The sequence below is a fragment of the Typopeltis vanoorti genome, chromosome 16, assembly GCF_054136105.1.
Source record: "Typopeltis vanoorti isolate ZY-2024b chromosome 16, IOZ_Tvanoo_1.0, whole genome shotgun sequence".
Classification (NCBI taxonomy): Eukaryota; Metazoa; Arthropoda; class Arachnida; order Uropygi; family Thelyphonidae; genus Typopeltis; species Typopeltis vanoorti.
The window spans coordinates 2,831,803-2,856,619 of NC_143564.1; positions in this window are offsets into that span (position 1 = coordinate 2,831,803).

A 24,817-nucleotide genomic window follows, 5' to 3' on the forward strand; every position below is an offset into this window, starting at 1 on the left:
CTGTTCGTGTGCCTGCCGGTCACCTTTCTCCTTAAATTCCCTTCATAGTTGTTTCTTTTTTTGCAGCTCAAGTTTAGTGGTGTTATTCATCCATTAACCCCTACTTGATTTATTATTCGGACTCCAGGTATAAAGTCAGCCATTGCTTCATCCAAACACTTCTTAACTGCCTCCCATTCACTATCAACTTTCAGCCCTTGCAGTTGTACATGCCATGGCACGGAACTAATCAAACTCCTAAGCTTGTCATACTTAACAGCCCGATTATTCCACATGTACCCTGTCTTAATTGTAAATTCCACATCTTTAGCCACCTCCCAAGTCAAGACCCTATGATCACTCTCACCAGTTGGTGGCAATGCGGTCATATTTGTTACAGCCAAATCCTCAGATGCAATTACTAGGTCAAGCACGCTCTCGCCCCTTGTATTTTCCATTACAAGCTGTCGCAGATAGTTATCCCTTAATAACCGCATAAAATCCAATTCCTTCCTCCCGTGTCTCCTCTCCTCACTCCAATCAATGCGACCATAGTTGAAATCTCCCATAATAATTACCCTCCTTCCACACATTTCTTCTTTTTGCTTGTGCATACTATATCCACCATCTTTTAAATAACTTGGTCTATAGCAGCACCCAATTGTATATTTTGTTCTGCTAGCCACAATGTCACACCAAATGGCCTCAAATGTGCTCTTTTCTCTATCCCGCAATTCAACTTCTATTCTCCTTGGCTGCAGCTCATCAGCTATTATCAACAATACTCCTCCTCCATTTCATTCTCCCTGTGATTCCTGAACACACTATACCCATCACATTCAATCCCACTAGCTATATCATCTACAGTCAGCCATGTTTCACTAATGCCAATAACCTGTAATGAAACACAATTTATTCATTCAGGCTTCCAGTTCAGCGATGCTTCAATACATTCCAAGTTACTGTGTGTGTGTGTGTGTGTGTGTGTGTGTGTGTGTGTGTGTGTGTGTGTGTGTGTGTGTGTGTGTGTGTGTGTGTGTGTGTGTGTGTGTGTGTGTGTGAGCCCGAGTGCGCGAAGTTCTCAGTCATAGATTTCGTAGCTTCCCAACACAGCAAAAAAAAAACAATAAATAATAACCAACTGGTGTCACCCTCAAATAAGCTTACATATAAGCTTCGAGGATGAAAGCAGAAAAAATTAGTTTACATCCAAGATGTATCATATGTAACCAAATGCATGTAATGTACGTATTACATGTAAACAAATGTATGTAATTGATATTGTATAGAGCCTGTGTAGCTCAGTGGATGTGGCGTTTGCATACCACCGCGCTAGGCCGCACGAAGGAAGTCTTGGTTTCGAGTCTAGTCGGCGACTAGAGGAAATTTTTCTAAGCCTTTTATCGACCGGTTCCCGAGTTAGTCGATCTCTGGCACGGGCAAGCAGGTTTTTCCTCCCGGAAACTCGAGTTTTTCGTCCTGTAAACTCAAGAAAATCGACCGTAGAACGCACATTATTTCAGACATTAAATATATTGTGTTAAGGTTAGAGACCACGAGATGGCGGCACATTTGAGCCGTCTCTCTTCACTGCGTACCGCTTAATTAGTGATAGCCTTGGGCCATCTATCTCTGATTGGTACCAGTGGAGATTGAACTGCCCACTCAGTCTCCAAAAGTTAGATAGGGCTAAATGGCCTCGCCTACTCCCGTATATACGGGAATAAAAAGGTGTTAGCTGATTTTTTTTTTTTTTTGATATTGTATATATAAAGAGTGTAAAATTGCAAAGAAACATCTGTAATAACCATCATTTTGAATATTATAATAATATACGTTGTAAACAGTAATTGTTATTATTATTATTATTATTTAAAAAAACTTTATGTACGAGAAAGTATTTGTTATGCATAATTGTGTTCATATAATGTATGTAATTTATCTGAGAAAAATGTTAATTATTATTATTGTGAAAGCACGTGGAAAGCAAAAGGAGCTGTAAAACGGACCGAATGGCGATGTCAACAGTGCCGTGAGTAAACGAAGAACAAAGACCAGACACCAAAGAAAAGTAACGAGGCACATCAAGGTAAGCCGCTTCCGGATCCTAAAATTATAGATAACTTTGATACATTTAAACTCATGGTGAAAGACTTATTAAATGCACACATGGAACAAATTAACAAAAAACTCGAGGAGTATGAACATTACATACAGTTCAATAACGAGACCTCTGAAGAAATGTTAGGAACCGTGCGAGAAATGAAGACGAAATATACGCAAGAAACACTCCAACGCGAAAATCAAGAATTGCGTAAAGAAGTAAACACACTCAAGTGTCAAATGGAACAATGCTACAAAAAGAAAGAAAAAAAGAACTTCGAATTGAGGGAATAACGAAAGAAAATACAGAAGACTTAAGCAACATAATGCAACTGATCGGCAGCAAAATGTGCTGCCGATCAGTTGCATTATGATCGGCAGCTCATAATGCAACTATGAGCTGCCGATCATAGTTGCATTATGAGCAACTATGATCGGCATAGTTGCTCATAATGTTTTACCAACAGAAATCTGAGAGACTCCATTCTTACAGCAAGCAAGAAAACAAGGCCGACAACAACGATCCAAGCCTGATCGTTTGCCTGAGGACATTATGGACCTGATCAGAGAGAAGAGCAGAGCTAGGAAGAGATTTCATAACACTCGCGCACCTCAGGATAAGACAGTGCTTAACAGATTGAATGGAGCAGTAAGAAATGCACTTAAAACACATAGAAACGAAATTTGGGATAAAAAGTTAGCTTCTATCTCACCTATCGATCGCTCTATCTGGGGCCTACTGAGAAATATCAAAAATAAAACTAGATCCCTCCCCCCTATAATCTCAAACCAGGGCCTAGTCCACACAGATGCAGATAAGGCAGAAGCCATACTTAAAAATCTTGAGGATCAGTGCAAACCTTCTTATAACAACATTGATTTCAATCATCTGTACAAAATCCACAGACAGGTCAGGCATGCACTAAACCTCCCAGATACCAGTGCTGACCATATTGCACCCACATCACCTGTTGAATTATATGATATTATTAAAAAACTTAAGAACAATAAAGCTCCGGGACCATACAGCATCTTAAACAGGGTGATCAAGCTGCTTCCTCGAAAAGCTATAGTGCACCTGACTAGTATAATAAATGCAATCTTAAGACTTCACTATTTTCCTTCCACCTGGAAACTGGCTGGTGTGATTCCTATACATAAGCCAGGCAAAGACCCATGCTTAGTGCAGAATTATCGTCCAATCAGTCTCATCTCCAATCTGGGTAAGGTTGCAGAGAAGGTCATCCTCTCACGACTCCAAACCTCAGTAAATGACCTAAACATCCTCCCTAAAGAACAGTTTGGTTTTCGACAACACCATAGGACTACCCAGCAAATCCACAGAATTGTCGAATATATCACCACCAGCTACAACTGGCGCCAGTGCACAGGCGCTGTTTTCCTATACTTATCCAAAGCAATTGAAAAAATCTGCCATTGTGGACTCCTGCACAAACTTATCTCAGCCGGTATCTCACTAAAAATGGTTCATCTAATCCGTTCATATCTTCAGAATAGATCAATGCAAGTTAAAATTAACGGTTCTACATCGTCCCAGCGCCATATCTTTGCTGGAGTGCCGCAGGGATCTCTACTGGCTCCATTGCTGTTTTCTGTATACATGTCAGACATCCCACACAATCCGATGACTTCCATTTTAGCACTGTATGCGGACGATACGGCAATACTAACCAGATCTCTCAGACCCCACTTCGTTACCAGAAAGCTTCAAGAAAATCTTCTAAAGCTGGAGGGTTGGTTCTCCAAGTGGAGATTGGAAGTCAACCCCCTGAAAAGCTCAGCGGTTCTCTTCTCAAAAAGGCCAATGTCTCCTGCAGGAGATGTATTACTATTCAATACTAAAATTCCCTGGCAGAAAGAAACAAATTACCTGGGTGTGATTCTCGACAAAAAGCTATCTTTCAACCAACATATCAAGTCTGCATGTGCAAAAGCATCTAAAGCCATAGCTCAGATCTACCCGCTAATTAATAGAAATAGCAAACTCAGCAACAGAATCAAATTGCAGCTATACCAGATGACGATTCGTCCTATAATCACCTATGCCTCTCCAGCCTGGAGCCACACCTCCAATACTAACATTATTAAGATACAGCGAGTGCAGAACAAGTGCTTGAGAATGATTTTGAACGCCCCGTGGTATGTTAGAAACAGCCAACTCCACAGAGACACAAATATTCCCTATATTCTCTCTTATCTACATTCCTTAGCTTCCAAATTTTTTCTAAAGACGTCCACACATCCCAACGATTTGGTTCAACAAGCTGCAGCATACGACCCAACGGACATGTTTAAATATAGAAGACCAAAAACTATATTAGCCTCCTATAGCGATACATAATCTCCATGCCCATTCAGGGCGAGCAAACTGCTCGTAAATTTTACCCTCACTGTAACCATGACAGATAGCGGGGAATATGAAAAGCATTTTGCTTCACCCTTAAAGAATAAATGTCAATTGTCAATAACTGATAAGAAACTCCCAACACCGATCTATATAACGGAACACTGGACTCCATACTTCAAAAATCTTCTATACCAGGCAAGGAAGACAAAAACAGAGAAAAACTACAAGTTCCTGTGGACAAAAAATTCCCAGATATTTTTGACAAAGAATGAAAACACTTGAGTATACATAATTACAAGTGAATCCGACTTACACAGCCTACCAATATAAAACACTAACTCTCTACATCCTTAAGAATAAGATTAGAACTCATTTAAAAACTATATAATGTAGATCTCAAACATAGGCGAACATATCTAGTCAGACAACATAAACTTCAAGGTCTTTGACTCTTTGAAGAAATGGTCAGACAACATTTCCACCAATACCAACTTCGCATCATACACACAAACATAAGAAGTATAATAACACACTGGCTTACATTGATAACACAGCTCAATTATACCACGATAAACATAGATGCGCTAATACTCACCGAAGTTGCAATAAACGACACAGAAATTTACGCATACAATATAAATAATTATCAAACCTACAACTGTAGACCAAACAAAAGAGGAGGAGGCATTGTGGCATTTATCAAAGAAAAATACAATATGACAGAAAAACAAACTCACTTCGAGCATGCGGAAACACTAATTTTGGAACTCACAAATAGCCACAATAATATCAATACACAATAAACACAATATACAGACCCCCAGATAAAAATCCACTCAGTTTTCTTCACGAGTTAGAAACATGGCTAAGCCGCATCGAACCGCGTACAACACACGGGCTTATCCTAATAGGAGACATTAACATAAATACTCTTGACCACGCTTCTTCAACCACTAACACATATCTTGATATACTAATCAGTACAACATAAACCCTACCATTAACTCCCCAACAAGAGAAGAAATACTCAATAACTCACTAACACAATTAGGCATTGATCATATCAATATACGGGCTCCCATCCATACATATACATCATCAGTAATTAACGTAAAAATTGCCGATCACTACTTTGTCTCAACTTCGTTTTATTACGTTTCCTAACCCTCCCACCACTACAAGTCGACAAAACTATGATCATACTAAAGAGCATTGTCGATAACCAAGTAAAAAATACAGATTGGAATTCCCTGCTTAAAATAAACGATCCTGTAACATTATACGAGAATTTTCAACTAAAGTTCACAGAAATATACAAAAAAGCAACAAAACCTACACAAACAAAGCGACAAACAGACAACAATCCATGGATAAATGACGACATACTAAATACTATTACTGTAAAAGAAAATCTATGGAAAAAAACTTAAAAAGTCACCCAGTAACACACATTTACAAACCTTATACAAAAACACAAGAAATAAACTAACAACAAAAATTCATGGAATATAACGACAACATGAAACAAACATGGGCTACACTCAACGAATTAGTAACCCGAAAAAAGAAAACTTCAGCACAAAATTTTATTGCAAAAAGCTTCGGTCAGGACACAAACCAAGAGGAACTAGCAGACTCATTCAACCAAGCTTTCACAAACAACATCACACAACTCAAAAAAAGACAAACTACCAACGATCAACAAAAAACTACCAACACAAAGTCAACAACAAACGATGTATTTTTCCACCCATAACAAAACAGGAACTGAAAGAAGCACTCCTAAAACTAAAACCAAAGACCACTCCAGGAATAGACAAAATAAGACTCACAGACCATATAACACACTTTGAACAAATAAATCCAATACTCTTGAAACTCGTGAACATAATATTCGACACAGGCATTATTCCACAACAACTAAAAACTGCAGTAATTACGCCAATATACAAACACTGCAAAAGAAACGATACTCAGAACTACAGACCAATAGCTACACTACCAGTCATCTCAAAAATCCTAGAAAAAATAACACACACCAGACTACAGAACTATTTACAGAAATACAACATCATCTCACAAAACCAATACGGCTTTCAGAAAACAAAAAGCACCATTACTTTATTAGAAGACATCGCCGACACAATAAACAAAGCTCTCGACGAAAACAAGTACGCCGTCCTTATACTGCTGGACCTAACCAAAGCATTTGACACACTTGAACACGACATACTACTCACCAAACTATACTCAATAGGTATAAGAGGAACACTGCATACATGGTTCAAGAACTGCCTCTCAAACAGAACACAAGTAACAAAAATAGGTACATGTCACAGTCGTAGTATACAAGTAAAACACGGTGTATCTCAAGGTGCCATATTATCACCCACTCTATTCAATATATACATCAACGATGTTCATAACATATCCATAAGAAGTCAAATATTTCAATACGCAGATGACACTGCACTACTAGCAATCCACACAGACATTAACACAGCTCCCTGCAAAGCACAACTAGACCTAAACGAAATCACAACATACTTCCACCAAAACGCAATTCTAATCAACGGCACCAAAACACAGATGCTGATAATACACAACCCAAGAATCATACGCCCCGCATCACTATCGATACATTGTCACACATACCGCTACATTAACAACAAAAATACCTGCCAATGTTCCGAAATCAAACCTGTAACACACGCAAAATACCTCGGACTGTATATAGATTCCCACCTAAAATGGACAAAACATATAGAATACCTACACACCAAACTCCGGATTATCGCAGCAAAACTCTTCCAAGTTAAAGACATTATTCCACCCAACATAAAAAAAAACTTCTATATCACGGTGTCTGCGAATCCCTACTCAGATACGGAATAACAGTCTATACAAATACATCAAACAGCCACCTAACAAAATTAGAAACACTACACAGGAAAATCGTGTCAACAGTGATCTGGACACCTTACACGCAACAACCAATATCCGACAAGCACATGGCGATACACAGAATTCTGAGCATTAAAAACCTGAAACACTACATGGCATTAACAATGAATTACTTCAACATCATCTATCGAAACAATAGAGACACATATCGTATGACACGACCTACAACAACTCTCTACATCCCCACACCCTTCAATAACTTATACGGTTCTTTTGTGAGATCACATCAGATACCCACGCAACTCAACAACCTACCAAGAAAGTTAAAACACGTAGATAACTACAGAACATTAAAAAACGAACTCTGGTAAATATACCAACAAAGTTAAAAAAACCATTAACACTAATATACACATCACAAATCACTAGCATCCAATGCCTACATCCCATACATAAACAATAGCAACAACACAAACAGTGAAGGCTAAATCCCACTCTCTTCATAAAAGCTAACCCGAGCTTCGAAGTAGGTAGGATTAACTTGCTCACTCATCTACAGGTAATCCTTATAAGCAAATGCAGAAATCTGTATGTATAATCATTCTTTCTCAAACTTAAAAAAAAAAAAATAATAATAATAAATAAATAAATAAATAAAAAAAAAAATAATAATAAAATGTTAAAAAATGTTAATTAATAATTAAAAAACATCTGCAATAATCATCATTATGAATATTATAATAATATACGTTGTAAACAGTTATTGTTATTATTATTATTTAAAAAAACTTTATGTACGAGAATTTGTTATGCATAATTGTGTTCATATAATATATGTAATTTATCTGAGAAATAATAATAATAATAATAAAATTATCTGAGAAATAATAAAAAAATAATAAATAAAAAATAAATATTTTGATAAGGGTATTTTGAAAAGGTACCTGGTAATAATTAAAATTAAAGAAGGGGTACACGGATATCTGAAGTTTCAGAAACACTGATCTATCCAAAAATATTTAGTCTGAAACATAGGTGTACATTACGATATTCGTTTTCTTAAATTCCGCTTAGAATTTGGATAGACGAAATAGCGTCTATCCAAATACGCACTTACATTTTTTTCGGATTCATTTCAATTTTGAATGTGAAACATATTGAGTGTATTGTGTATTCCGTGTTTAAGTGACTTTGGACAATTTGACTTGGATTTTAATTGTGTACTTATTTTTTGGATTTTTGATAGACAAATAAAATTTTAAAGATAATAGTTTATAAATTATAAACATATTAATCAGCTGAGGGACCATAGCTAAAAATCCCGTATATACAGGATAGACTATCGGCGCGTCAAGATGACGCGGCTCGAATTAAATTAATAACCATATGTTATTTATGAGCTATAAAACCCTTCAGATCAGTGGTCGCCAAAGTGGTCGATATCGACCACCAGGGGTAGACATAACATTGTTAGGGGTCGATTCGGGCTCAGGGGTTGATAAAAAAATATATAAGACATCATTGTACAGGTAATATTTAATTCGGTTAACTTGGTTACCTCCATCCTGAATGACAACGCAATTAAGAGTGAATCGTAGGAACAGTGACGGAACCAATAAACGGATGTCATGATTCCTACCCGGCCGGCGCAGCAGGAGCGAGATGACAACACGTGCGCGGTTGCTTATTTACTTATACTTACACGTATTCGATCCCAGTCTCATTTTTGCCACCGACATACAAGTGAGCGTTAATGTTCTAAAATTCATCAACATATATATTATAATTCAATCGTTATTCATTCACGAACTAAACTTCTCCATGTTAAAGAATTGAGAAGGGCTGGTAGTAATACCAGTGATATTAATATCAGTAGTTTATTAATACCAGTATATTAATATCACCAGTAATACCAGTATATTAATATCACCAGTAATACCAGTGATATTACTAGTGATAGTAATAGTAATATAATAATATATACTATATTATACATACCATAAACACTGTAACTATAAAATAAACAATCTAAAAACTCACATAAGCGTCTTTTTCGCTTGTCCTATTATAATTACGTAATAGCAAAATTGAGGGGGTCGATAAAACATCAAGAAACTCTTGAAGGGGTCGACGGTCAAAGAAGTTTGGCCACCCCTGCTTTAGATGATCATTGTTTACAAATACTGCAATTGGCCCTTTCTTGATACTTTTTTTTAATGTATTTTGCATTATTTCATTTTGTGCGTTACAGTAACAGTCTTACTGTGCAGTTGCCTTTTGTTTTATAAAATATATTTATTGTTGTGTAGTAAAGTTTTTGTGAATTTGGATTATTATTCACTTAAAGTAAGTACATCTATTATATTTTTGCTAAGTTTGAAAATCAGTTAAATTGTTTCATTTTAGTTAATTATCTTATTTTGAAAACAAAACATTTTTATCTTATGTTGGGTAGACATCTACAAAATAAATAATTTTCAATAAGAGATTTATTTATATATTTCTTCTTGTTCTGGTTGGAAGACATTGGGGGGGAGGGTCCTTTTACTGATTTCTTTAATAAATAATTTTAATATTCTTGGAATTTCTTAATTATTAAACAATTACCAGAATGTAAAAAGTATTAAACAAATATCACTGAGAAATCAATCAGTGGCTAATATCTCTACATGTTAATTTTCAAAAAATACCTAAAATGTAAGCATATTTATTATTCAAAACAAAAATATTACACAAAAAAAAAAAAACAAAAAAAACAGGCCATTAAACTTTAAAATAATAGTCGGTTAAGGGGTTAAAAAATAAGTTTAAGGGAAAATTTCAGAAATTATTATTTATTTTCGTGGACAACTTTTAACGCTCTTCTTATTTTAAAGTCTAACCAAGTATGTTAACCCCCAGATGTCGGAAAAAAAGCCAAAGAAGTTAATTGGTGCACAAAACGGGAAAAGACAATTGCAACGAGTACAACTGGAACATAAATTGGCTGGATCGCTGAATACATTTTTAACTTCGGGACCACATAAAAAACGAAGAAAAGTTCTGACGAAGCAAGTACTCCGTGTAGCTCTACTACAGAAAAAGAGAGGACACAAGATAACTATGAAGAAACAAATGTTACATGCGAAAATGAAACTGGCCTGACAGGACTGTCTACAGAAGTCGCAGCAGAAGAAATATTGGATTCCGATTCAGCGAAACACGAAACTTCAAATTTAACTTTAAATTTTAATGTTAATGATCCAGGTACTTGGCAGAATCATATAACTACCAAAGTTGGAGATTGTTTAGTTGAGCATTGCCCGCATCAAGTAGTTAATAAAGAATTTCCCAAAGATGAATCTGGCCGCAAGTTTTCCGATTCATACTATTATCGAACTTTAGCAAATGGAGAAAAACTTTTACGAAATTATTTAGTTTATTCAGAATCGCGAAATTCGGTTTTCTGTTATTATTGCAAAATATTTGGTAGTCAAAATTCCCAATTTACTAACGAATACGGTTGTAACGATTGGCAACATTTGAGTCATATACTAAAAATACACGAGACAAGTTCCGCGCACATTAAAAACTGTTCAAAATACAGCGAACTTAAAATGTCGTTGATTAAGAAATGCATTATTGATTGCACACAACAAAGATTATACGAAACTGAGAAAAAATATTGGCAATCTGTTATAGAACGGTTAATCTACATAATACAATATTTATCAAGACAGTGTATAGCTTTTAGAGGTTCTTCACAAAAACGTTTTGAAAATGATAACGGCAATTTTTTAAAGTTAGTAGAAACTGTCGCTAAATTTGATTCGATAATGGCAGAACACTTGCATCGCATCCAAACATCACAAAAAAAGAACATTGCTCATTATTTAGGTGATAAAATACAAAATGAAATCATTCGTATAATTTCTGAAGCTATAAAACAAAAAATTTTAGAAATGGTTAAAGAGACAAAATATTATTCATTAATTCTTGACACTACTCCGGATATAAGCCACACAGAACAATTATCAATTGTTATTAGATTCAATCAAAAAAAAAATCAGCTAACGCCTTTTTTTTTTATTATTCCCGTATACGGGGAGTAGGCGAGGCCATTTAGCCCAATCTAACTTTTGGAGACTGAGTGGGCAGTTCAATCTCCACTGGTACCAATCATAGATAGATGGCCCAAGGCTATCACTAATTAAGCGGTACTCAGTGAAGAGAGACGGCTCAAATGTGCCTCCATCTCGTGTTCCCTAACCCTAACACAATATATTTAATGTCTGAAATAATGTGGGTTCTACGGTCGATTTTCTTATGTTTACAGGACGAAAAACCCGAGTTTCCGGGAGGAAAAACCTGCTTGCCCGTGCCAGACATCGACTAACTCGGGAACCGGTCGAAAAAAGGCTTAGAAAAATTTCCTCTAGTCGCCGACTAGACTCGAAACCAAGTCTTCCTTCGTGCGGCCAAGCGCCGTGGTTGGCAAACGCCACATCCACTGAGCTACACAGGCTCTTGTTATTAGATTTGATAAGCAAAATAAAGATACAAATATAGCAGAAATTATTATTATTATTATTATTATTATTAGCGAAGAACAAAGGACGTCGCCATCTTTATAATCACGCCTCACTGCCTAAGGGAAGAAAGGTGAGTCATGAAGTGTATCAATGCCTGGAGGAGTTATCGTCCAACGGAAATAATATAACTTGTACGAAATGCAGTAGGATTCTACACTTAAAATGCGCCGGCTTTTCAGAAACAACCGGGCAACATAAATATGAACCCGATGTAACACGTGAGGAATGGAAGTATGTAATCTACATGAGGAACAAAGAAACGCACGTAAGGCAGCCACCGACGATGCAGCCGATTATACCGGAGGCAAAATCAGATGACGAACTGAACAGACAAAAAAACGCAGGTGAGTCCTATAATTTAATAGATTTGATAAGCAAAATAAAGATACAAATATAGCAGAAATTATTATTATTATTATTATTATTATTAGCGAAGAACAAAGGACGTCGCCATCTTTATAATCACGCCTCACTGCCTAAGGGAAGAAAGGTGAGTCATGAAGTGTATCAATGCCTGGAGGAGTTATCGTCCAACGGAAATAATATAACTTGTACGAAATGCAGTAGGATTCTACACTTAAAATGCGCCGGCTTTTCAGAAACAACCGGGCAACATAAATATGAACCCGATGTAACACGTGAGGAATGGAAGTATGTAATCTACATGAGGAACAAAGAAACGCACGTAAGGCAGCCACCGACGATGCAGCCGATTATACCGGAGGCAAAATCAGATGACGAACTGAACAGACAAAAAAACGCAGGTGAGTCCTATAATTTAAACTCTTTAAGTATATTAATAGAAAACGGTCTAGTGACTATAAAAGCCAGCTTAGTAGATCTTGTGCAAGAACTCTTTAAGAAACAGAACGAACAAATAACAAAAAAATCTAGCGAATATGAAGATTTGGTAAAACATAATAATTTAGCAGTTATACAAGTGTTGCAAACGGTAAAAGACATTAAAATGAGCATTAACGCACTAAAAGACAGGCAACACAATTTGATGAAAGAGACATCCGAACTCCGTCAAGAACTTCATTCTCTAAAACTACAATACGAACGTTTAAATCAGCAACAACATAAAAAAGATCTTGTCATAAACGGTTTTCCTGAAACTGCACCTACAGAAAACCTCAGAGACGTGGTTTTAAAATTACGCCATGTAATTGATATCCCCCTACAGCTTAACGACATTCAGACCGTAAATCGGATTCCTAGGAAGAGCAAAAACCAAGGCTTCCCACGACCTGCACCAGTCATAATTCGTCTTAAGAGCAAGTCCACAAGAGACAATCTCATAAAAGCCAGCAGGCAGAAAAAACCAGTTGCCAAGGACTTGAACGCACAGCAAGACAATACACCAATCTTTCTATCCGAATATTTAACACCATTCAACCAGAATCTGTTGTACCAAACAAGAAAAGCAAAAATGGAAAAAAAATTACCAATTTTTATGGACGAGAGATGCCAAGATATTCATAAGGAAGTCACAAACTTCAAAGCCGATACAAATTAAAAGCACAGAAGACACAGAAAGGCTGCCACTGTGAAGAAAAACCCACCCCCCCCCCCCCCCACCCCCCCCCCCCCCCACCCCCCCCCCCCCCCACCCCCCCCCCCCCCCACCCCCCCCCCCCCCCACCCCCCCCCCCCCCCACCCCCCCCCCCCCCCACCCCCCCCCCCCCCCACCCCCCCCCCCCCCCACCCCCCCCCCCCCCCACCCCCCCCCCCCCCCACCCCCCCCCCCCCCCACCCCCCCCCCCCCCCACCCCCCCCCCCCCCCACCCCCCCCCCCCCCCACCCCCCCCCCCCCCCACCCCCCCCCCCCCCCACCCCCCCCCCCCCCCACCCCCCCCCCCCCCCACCCCCCCCCCCCCCCACCCCCCCCCCCCCCCACCCCCCCCCCCCCCCACCCCCCCCCCCCCCCACCCCCCCCCCCCCCCACCCCCCCCCCCCCCCACCCCCCCCCCCCCCCACCCCCCCCCCCCCCCACCCCCCCCCCCCCCCACCCCCCCCCCCCCCCACCCCCCCCCCCCCCCACCCCCCCCCCCCCCCAAGAGAGGCATAGGTGATTATAGGACGAATCGTCATCTGGTATAGTTGCAATTTGATTCTGTTGCTGAGCTTGTTATTTCTATTAATCAGCGGATAGATCTGAGCTATGGCCTTAGATGCTTTTGCGCACACAGACTTGATGTGTTGGTTGAAAGATAGCTTTTTGTCGAGAATCACACCCAGGTAATTTGTTTCTGTCTGCCAGGGAATTTTAGTATTGAATAATAACACATCTCCTGCAGGAGACATTGGCCTTTTTGAGAAGAGAACCGCTGAGCTTTTCAGGGGGTTGACTTCCAATCTCCACTTGGAGAACCAACCCTCCAGCTTTAGAAGATTTTCTTGAAGCTTTCTGGTAACGAAGTGGGGTCTGAGAGATCTGGTTAGTATTGCCGTATCGTCCGCATACAGTGCTAAAATGGAAGTCATCGGATTGTGTGGGATGTCTGACATGTATACAGAAAACAGCAATGGAGCCAGTAGAGATCCCTGCGGCACTCCAGCAAAGATATGGCGCTGGGACGATGTAGAACCGTTAATTTTAACTTGCATTGATCTATTCTGAAGATATGAACGGATTAGATGAACCATTTTTAGTGAGATACCGGCTGAGATAAGTTTGTGCAGGAGTCCACAATGGCAGATTTTTTCAATTACTTTGGATAAGTATAGGAAAACAGCGCCTGTGCACTGGCGCCAGTTGTAGCTGGTGGTGATATATTCGACAATTCTGTGGATTTGCTGGGTAGTCCTATGGTGTTGTCGAAAACCAAACTGTTCTTTAGGGAGGATGTTTAGGTCATTTACTGAGGTTTGGAGTCGTGAGAGGATGACCTTCTCTGCAACCTTACCCAGATTGGAGATGAGACTGATTGGACGATAATTCTGCACTAAGCATGGGTCTTTGCCTGGCTTATGTATAGGAATCACACCAGCCAGTTTCCAGGTGGAAGGAAAATAGTGAAGTCTTAAGATTGCATTTATTATACTAGTCAGGTGCACTATAGCTTTTCGAGGAAGCAGCTTGATCATCTCAAGCTGTTTGAGATGCTGTATGGTCCCGGAGCTTTATTGTTCTTAAATTTTTTAATAATATCATATAATTCAACAGGTGATGTGGGTGCAATATGGTCAGCACTGGTATCTGGGAGGTTTAGTGCATGCCTGACCTGTCTGTGGATTTTGTACAGATGATTGAAATTTAAGTTGTTATAAGAAGGTTTGCACTGATCCTCAAGATTTTTAGTATGGCTTCTGCCTTATCTGCATCTGTGTGGACTACGCCCTGGTTTGAGATTATAGGAGGGAGGGATCTGTTTTTATTTTTGATATTTCTCAGTAGTCCCCAGATAGAGTGATCAATAGGTGAGATAGAGGCTAACTTTTTATCCCAACCTTGGTTTCTATGTGTTTTAAGTGCATTTCTTACTGCTCCATTCAATCTGTTAAGCACTGTCTTGTCCTGAGGTGAGCGAGTGTTATGAAATCTCTTCCTAGTTCTGCTCTACTCTCTCTGATCAGGTCCATAATGTCCTCAGGCAAATGACCAGGCTTGGGAACAGGTTTCTGGAAGGTTGCAACCATTATAGCCGAATTAATCTGTTTGGTGAGGCTAGTCACTGCATATTCCACATCTTCTGGTGTGCATATGTGAGGGACGAGTCCTATTTGATCCCTAAGTGCTTTAGACAATCTCTCCCACGATATGCCTGAATGAGAGGTAGGAGACAGGAATTCTTGTTCTCCCAGTTGCAGTAGAATGGGGTTGTGATCCGACGACAGCTCGTTTAGTGATATAAGACTGTACTGTAGTTTAATGTATTATGTCAGCAGTGCCAGACGTACTGAGATGAGTTGGTTCGGTAGGTCCAGCTACAACAGCATAGTTTGATCCTGTGTAGCTAGAAAGGATGCGACCATTTTTATTGGTAGATTTACTGTTCCAAGCAGGATGTTTTGCATTGAGGTCTCCAGCAATGACGACCGGTCCTTTTATTCCAAGGATGGCATCCAGATCTGAGGTCAATAATGTCTTTAATTGAGGGTTGTATGCAGAAAAATTTTAAGGTTTCCAATTGAGTTTGTGAGGACATTAATTCCTGTGATTTCGAGGTTAATGGTAGTAGGGTTGGTTACTGAATGATGATTGATATAGTTTTTGATAAGGGTGGCTGCTCCTCCACCTCTATAACCAAGTCTGTCGTTTCTGTAAATCTGATACCCTCTGATTTTCAGGGTGTCAGCAGGCCTCAGGTGCGTTTCATTGATTAGCAATATATCTGGGTTGTATCTATTATTAAATTCCTGGATTTCTAACAGTTTATTTTTTATACTGTTGGCATTCCAACCGATAATCCTAAGAGAGTTTGGGACGATTTTTTTCATATGCATCAGAGAGTGCTGATAATATGGTTTGTTGTAAGAATCTTTTTGTGACACTTAAGGATGGATTTGAGTTGCTGAAATCCTGCAGCATGTTTGCAAGAGAAGAGGTGATAACAGCTGATAGATTTGAATGTGGATTATTCAAGTTCTGGGTTTGTACTATCTGTTTGGAGCGAGCCACATCAGCATATGTTCTTGCTTGATGTTGAAGATTCGTTTTCTTAAGGGCTCAGTTAATGATGGGCGAGCACCTGTTGTCATGGTCTCACTCTTGGAGAACTGAGGAGCTTCAGGAACTCTCGCACTAGATGACGAGGTAGATTGATGATTTGGATCGTTCCATCTATTTTTGGGGTGATGTATACACCCTCTATAATTAGCAGGGTGAGGACCCCCACAATTAGCACACTTAGCTGGGGTGGATTTTGGCTTGGTGCAGGTGTTTGTGGGGTGATTCTCGCCACATTTTAGGCATCTGAACTGAGCTTTGCATCGCTTCTGGGCATGGCCAAATTTTTGTCATCGGTGGCACTGCCCAGAAGATGCTTTCTTTCTCAATGGTTCTGGGGTGATTTTGAGTCCACAGATTGATTTTAAATTATAGATATTTTTGTAAATGCTGTGAACCAAGACCAAAGTCATAGGTGTGTTATTTGATCTAAACATTCTAGTGACCTTTATGGGAGGTAGTTCCTGTAAGTTAAGGTCAATAACTATTTCATCCGTGTCAATATCCTCGGAGACTCCTCGTAGGACTACTTTCAGATTTTTTTTGGAGGCAAGTGAAAATGTGTGATATTGATTCCTCTTGCGTCCAATTCCTTTGTAAGATTTCTATAATCAGCCACCGTGGTGGGCTGAATTCTTATACCTTCGTCTGCATTTTTAGCAGATGTATAACTTATCTGTAAATTAGCCATGATGGTTCTGAGTGTTGTCCATCTCTGCTTTTCCCTTAGGATAATCGGTGGCACCTTTTCATTGGGGGAAGCAGAGGGATCTGAAATGGAAACATCCTCGTCCATACCAACAATATTTGTTGGCTCATCAGCAAGAGTTTTTCTCTTCTTACTAGCGTGGATTTCTCCTTGATCAGAAGGATTAGAGGTAGAGATAACTGGATTGAGTTTTTCCTCCATTTAAGGAGAGTCTTCATTTTCCTCAACGTTTTATCGAGTGACTCGATAATGATGTCGGGGTCAATTATGCTAGTAGGCCATGTCAGCTTGAACTTTTTTTGGAGTTTATCCATAAGTACAAGAGCCGGCTCTTTATCGAACAAATCAGTGAATATGTCTAGGTCATGTACGCTGCCAGCAGAAATTTTTGTAGAATATCCCATCTCAGGGGGGATATTCTACATCAGGTGGGATATTTTGTAGAATATCCCACCTGAGATGCGTTTGCGGTATGCTGAGGCACGAAAAGTTGCTGCTAAGGCAGTAAAGACAGCAAAGGAAAAGACTTGGGAATCCTTTGGAGAGAGATTGGACTCATCCTATGCAAATGCAAACAAAGTATTCTTGCAGACAATCCGCCGCCTTCGAGGGAGGAAATCGTGCACAGCAAGGGCAATTAAGGCCTCTGATGGTGCACTTTTAACAACCGAGAAGGATATCCTCCACAGATGGAGGGAATACTTTGAGAGCCTTCTTAACCCGGGTGGCCCAGCAGTTGTGGACATCCAAGAGGTGCAGATCGGGGCAATGACTAGTCTCACAGCAGAAGAGGTCCATTTAACAATAAAATCGCTAAAACCGGGCAAGGCTGCTGGCGATGATGAAATTCGACCCGAAATGCTAAAAGCCTTAAATCGAGACGGTGTTCTCTGGCTGACTCGAGTGTGTCAGGCTGCTTGGATATCTGGGCGAGCACCAAAGCAATGGCAGACAGGCATAATAATATCAGTCTTTAAGAAGGGAGACCAGAAGGATTGCAGTAACTATCGTGGCATCTCTCTGCTCAGCCTGCCTGGGAAAGTGTGTGCTAAGTGCTTGGAAAGACGGTGCAGGAGCATAGTTGAGTCAAAGTTCCAGGAAGAACAATCTGACTTTCGTCCTGGTAGAAGCACAACTGACCAAATCTTCACTTTAAGGCAAGTCTTTGAGAAATCTTGAGAATACACCAAGAATGTCTACACATGTTTTGTGGACTTGGAGAAGGCATATGACCGGGTTCCTCGGGATAAGCTTTGGCAAGTAGAACAGGAGTATGGAGTGGATGGTCAACTATTAGCTGCCATCAAGTCCCTGTATGAATGCCCAGAGTTTTGTGTCAGGGTGAACATCACAAAGTCTGAACCTTTCACAGTCTCTGTTGGCCTCTGCCAAGGGTGTGTTCTGTCACCCCTCCTTTTCATAATATTTATGGACTGGATTGATAGGCATAGTCGAGGCAATGAGTGTGTCAGAATTGGAAAATGTAGCATTGGACGTCTGCTTTTTGCAGATGACATAGTTCTGCTTAGCTCTTCCACAGATGACCTCCAGCAGACCATGGATAGGTTTGTAGCTGTTTGTGCAGATGCCGGAATGAAGATCAGTGTGGCCAAAACTGAAACATTTGTGGTCTCAAGACAACCATTCCAGTGCACTCTAAATGTAAGTGGAGTCCCAATGAGACAGGTGGAGAAGTTTAAATACCTTGGGTCCATATTCACGAATGATGGAAAATGGGACGTTGAGCTAGATACTTGAAGTGGCTTAGCAAGCTCAATATTGCGGGAGCTTGGCCGTTCGGTAGTTAAGCCAAAGTTAAGTGGGAGTTAAGCCAAAATGCAAAGCTGGATGTCTTCAATACAGTCTATGTCCCTATCCTCACCTATGGTCATGAGAGTTGGGTAATGACCAAAAGAATGCGACACGAATCCAAGCGGCTGAAATGAGGTTCCTTCGAGGGGTTGCAGGGCTGACAAAACTCGACAGAGCCAGAAACTCTGCAATTCGGAAAATCCTCAATACTCAACCGCTGCTTCTCCGTGTTGAGAGATCACAGTTATGTTGGTACGGGCACCTGGTCAGAATGCCACAAGAGAGGCTCCCTCAGCAGGCCCTCTTTGCCAAGCCAGAAGGTGAGAGGCCACGTGGAAGGCCAAGGACTCGCTGGATAGATTATATCCAAAACCTTGGGTGGACACGTTTGGGAATCCCACCAGAACACCTGAGCTTCGTGGCAGAGGATCGTGACCATTGGAAGTTCCTCTTGCAGCTGTTGCCCACACAACCCAATTAGGAAGAGTGGGTCTTGAAGATGTATATGTATGTATGTATGTATGTATGTATGTATGTATGTATGTATCCCGCAGCCGCAAAGGACTGCAAGCAATATCAAGCGTAGGGTAAAGAAAGCGATAGCAATTAAATTGAATCTAAACAAAGTCTTACCTTGATATTTCACGAAATGCAGAAAGCCATTCCCAAATCAGACCATCCAAAACTCACGCTAATTCAAAACTCAAGACTAATAATAAATATAAACGTAAACACGCTAACCAACGTAATCAGAAATCAGCACCACAATTGAAAAACTCCGATCCTAAACTTATAAGAGACATTAGCAAATTAAAAGATTGTAGCGATGAAGATTTAATGAAACATAGTAGAGATTTGCATTTAAAACTGAGCGACAATCAAGATTCCGACAATCGCGATATTAATGGTGTGACTTTATTTGAGGAATTAAAAACTTTGCAATGTTTTATTAAAAAAGAGTCGGCTCCTCGGGATGTTTTAAATCATATATACGAAAATAAATTAACCGACGTTTCCGAATACTGCGATGGGGATGCGTATTTATTTAACATTACCAATATCCGTAGCATCAGGGGAAAGAAGTTTTTCAAAACTGAAACTAATAAAAAATTATTTGCTGTCAACAATGTCTGGAGAGCGTCTAACGGATTTATCAATTATATCAATTGAAAATAATATTATGATTCATTAGACATTAAAGATATTAAAAATTCTGTGGTGGTTAAAGCAAGACGGATAAATATGTAAAATAAATCTACATTTATCCTAATTGTTATATACCGTAGATAAAAGCATATCTCCAAATTATCTTTGTTATGTAATATTTCTTTTTATATATTGAAATAAAAGTAATTTTTGTTTATATATATATATATATTCTGTTGTATTTATATATCAAGAAATAAACATTTTTGAAAATTTTTATTATTAAAAATTCCTTATTAATGAATTTTAGTGATTACAATGTTCTACTACTGTTAAATAACATTTATTTTTATGTATTGCGTATGAACTGTTTTGTACTTTTAACAAAATAAAATTTTTCGCAAAAATTTTTCATGGAAACTTATTTTATGGGGGCTGAAAAACGTTTTGCACAAGGGCGCCTCCTACCCACAGCGCGGCACTAGCTGCAGCTGCTGTACGCGATCTGCGCTTTCGTGGAGTTTTACTTCAAGAAAAAGCTCCAAAAAATAATCCTCCTATTGACCCAAAAATATTTTATACCAAATTGAAAGAGTCAATTGAAAAAAGGTTGCTTGATAGCGAAGATGTTGAGCTAGCACTTTAGGCTCGCGTGCTTGAACAAAAACATTGGCCTGAAGATATTGATGCTCGGGTAACATTCGGAGAGGCGGAAATTAGAAATTTGTCAATCAGACTGCAACTAAATGAAAGAGAAAAATGATTCCGATTCCGTGAATACATTCTCGATAAGACATACCCAGAAAAACTGTTGCATTTGGTACATGATCTGAATACCAGTCCCATTTCATCAAGTGAATGTGAACGCGGATTTCGCAGATGAATTTAATTATCACCCCAACAAGAGCTACGTTGAAGACTAAAACAGTTTCGGCACTTTTAATCATCAAACTCGTTGTACCCCCTTTAAGACTTTTCGATCCTTCAAAGTACGTGGTTACTGGACGACAGTCGACCTTAGATATGAAGAGCAAAGATAGATTTGCTGAAAGAGAATTAGAAAACACTCTGAACTATTCTTAAATTATACAATGTTTTTACAAATTTACTTTTACTTTTATATTTGGTCTTGGGCTGTATATTTTAATTTGTTTGTTTAATTTTACATTTGATCATGCCTAAAATAAAAAATACTGAAGATAAATTATATTTAATTCATTTAAGCGACTCCGTGACAGCAACAGCTGCTTTACATTTCATTTAAATTAAGATTTGAATATCATTTTCTTTAATAAAAAGCTTAACAAGATGTGAGTTCCGGCACCTTTTTTGTAGAAAAAAAAAGAGCGCTGATCTTTACGATATATATATATATATTGTAAAATCTCGTATAGAAAAAAATTAGAAATAATTTTTTTCTATATCGATTTTACATAGGAATTAAAATTTACATAAAATACTTGTAATTAAATTAATGTAACAACTCACTTTGTTCTATTAAATCTAACAAATTGTTAGAAATATTTGAATATGAATCACTAAAATTGTAACAAAACAAAAGATAAGCTCAGATAGGATTAGGCAAATCTACCTAAGGCTAGCGAAAATCGCGAAGGTCACCGGATTATGAGTTTTCCAGCCAAAACCCAGCGATAGCGTGGGTGGTGGGAAAAAAATCTCCAGTAAATCCGGGGGGGGGGGCTTAATCTGAAGAAGTGCCAAGGCAGGGAGAGTGAGATAAAAGGCAGAAATCGAGGGGCCAAAGTGCTCTGGAGGGAGTATAAGGAGAACCGAGATCATGATAAGATTTTGAGTTATGATGTTGATTTGATCTTCAACGCAGTTCCTTTTCTACATTAAAATTGTGATTTGTTTTGATGTTCCACCTGCAGCGTGCTAGAACAGCAGAGCAGGTAAGACTTTTGTTTTCATTACAGTTTTTGTTTTGTTTTCTTTAAGCCTAGCCATGGACATGCATTTTGACGATCTCAATTTTAGAGAACTTTTGGCCCTATTCAGGCATTTAGGCAACCTACTACACACAAAATGGCCAGAAAAAGTCAGAACACACCAGATCCTTGAAGTGGAGACAGAAAACGCCGAACCCTCTGTACTTCCTCCCTGTCCTTCACAAGACAGCGCCAGCAATAACAGCTGAAGATATCTCTTTTACAAACTCCAGTGACTATCTGGTAGTCAGCAGGAAAAAGAGGAAGAAAAAGTCATCTGCTGCAGAACCTGAAATAATACCCCAACTCCTGGAAAGAAGAGCTCCAATGGACACAACACACAACCTGTTGAAAAAATAGCGACGGTGTCAGGCGCACAGCTCAAAGAGAAGGTTCCTCCAGTAATTCTAAGAACGAAAGAAAAATGGTCTTCAATCGCGCAGACGATGAAGAACACAACAAATTTATATCAGCTAAGAGCACAGATGAAGGAATCTGGATCCAACCAGAAGGAGCAACGGACTACCGCCAGCTGACCAGACTTATGTATGAACTGAACTTCCCATACCACACATTCCAACTTAAAAGCGACAAAAACCTAAAAGTAGTCATCAGAGGACTGGCAGAAAACATTACATCCGGAGAAATAGCTGCTGACCTCAGATCACAGGGTTTAGGGCCAATTAAGATCTCGCGCATATATCGAGCAGATAAGCGCCCCATGCCTCTGGTCTTAGTAGAGATCAGTAACAACCAGAGAGAAATTTACGACCGTAAAACAGTCTGCAACTTAATCATCAAGATCGAACCTCTCAGAAGAAAGACATCTGTCGGTCAATACCATCGCTGCCAATTATTTGATCACGCACAAAAATTATGTAGAGCGGACTACAAATGTGTAAACTGCGGCGACAACCATCCTTCACACACTTGCAACAAACCACGGACGATACCTGCTGAGTGCGCGAATTGTGGCAGACCACATCCAGTCAATTACAGGGGCTGTTCGCTTCACTTATCTAACTTACAGAAGACTAGAGAGGCATTAGCCCCGCCTACTCAGAAGCGATTCATGACTCACGCGCCAGATTTCAAAGTGCGGGAAATCACAGCTGATAAAACTTACACTTTTACAGTCTCACCGCATAACATACCGGGAGCCCCGGCAGCTCGCAGCCAAAACTCTGCAGCGATTCTTGCTGCCACACTAGAGGAGATGCTAACGGCCTTTAGCAAAACAAACCCAAGCTAGGCCAACTCCAACGATTTCCTCAGAAATACCCAAATCATCTTCTCCATATTCAACAAATGACATGCTCTTCTACATCTAGATGCTGATATCCCAGATACTTTCATATTACTCCTTAATACTACCACTATTTATTTCGCCTTATCGGCTATTCATCCCAATCAACTCATCCATGAGTGTTCTATCCATGATGAAAACGACAGGTGGAAACATAAGCGCCCGAAAGCTGTTCAACTATTCGGTCCAGGCGCTCCCGCACTGTCCTAAATAGGGTGAGCCAAGTGCTCGCTAATCTTTAAAGCAAGTCCTAGCGATGAAGGGATTAGAATCCAAGGGATTGAGGTCCATCCAGCCACAAAAGTTAACAGTTAACATCCAAAGGGCTCTCGCTTCGAAGTTTTATTTGTGTGCCAAGAGGATGGGGAGAGTTGCATTTTGCGATCAAGATTTCCGAACGATGGTGGGAAGTTAAGCAGCGGAGACGGTGTTTCCGAGATGTCCTACCGTGTGATTCTTCGATGATCTACGTCTGTGCTGTAGTATTGCTGCCGTAACCTAGAGCCCGATCGGAAAATTTTCGGAAGAAGCGAAACGTGCCCGCATACCTTAAGATCTAGGTCTATATGTAATAAAGTGGCAAGATAGTAAGTAAGAGGAGTTATGTAAAATTCCTAGATTGTGAAATTTAAGCGACGAATGTTGGTTCTATTGTATATTAACACAGAATGTATTAGTGGAGTTGGAAAGCTGTACTTCTGTTTGAATGTGAATAAGTAGTATATAGAGTTCTAAGGAAATTGCTAATGTTGTGTAATGCAAAAAAAAAAAAAAAAATTGAATGTAGATTAGGTTATGCCTCTTTCTGTTTATGTCTATACACGTGTCTGAAAGGTTATGTGAAAATGCTTATATAATCGTGTGGAGAATTAGACACGTGATTTGTATTGCCTCCATTGTTATCTAGTTGAATTAGTCAGAACCAGACACTTGATATGTGCAGTTTAAACTTTGTAATTTATTTTAGCTTAGAATGAATAAATATGTTTGTTTTGTTAATAGCTTGCCTTACCAATGCACTGTCTCATAAAAAAATAGAACCTGTGATCAAAGATTAGTGATAGCCATGACTGACTGATAATAAGATTTAGGAGTTGCTTGAATAGAGTTAATATAAGAGATTTTTCGTTCTTAGCTGAATATTTCTCTTGTGTGTGTTTTTTTCTTTCCCATGTAAGGGAAAGAAAAACAATTCTTTTACGCGATCCTTAATGGCGCAGTCGAAATAAAAAAAATAAATTTTTAAGGATCAGTGCAGGATCCTTAAAAAATTACAGCAAAGTAGATTAAGGAATTG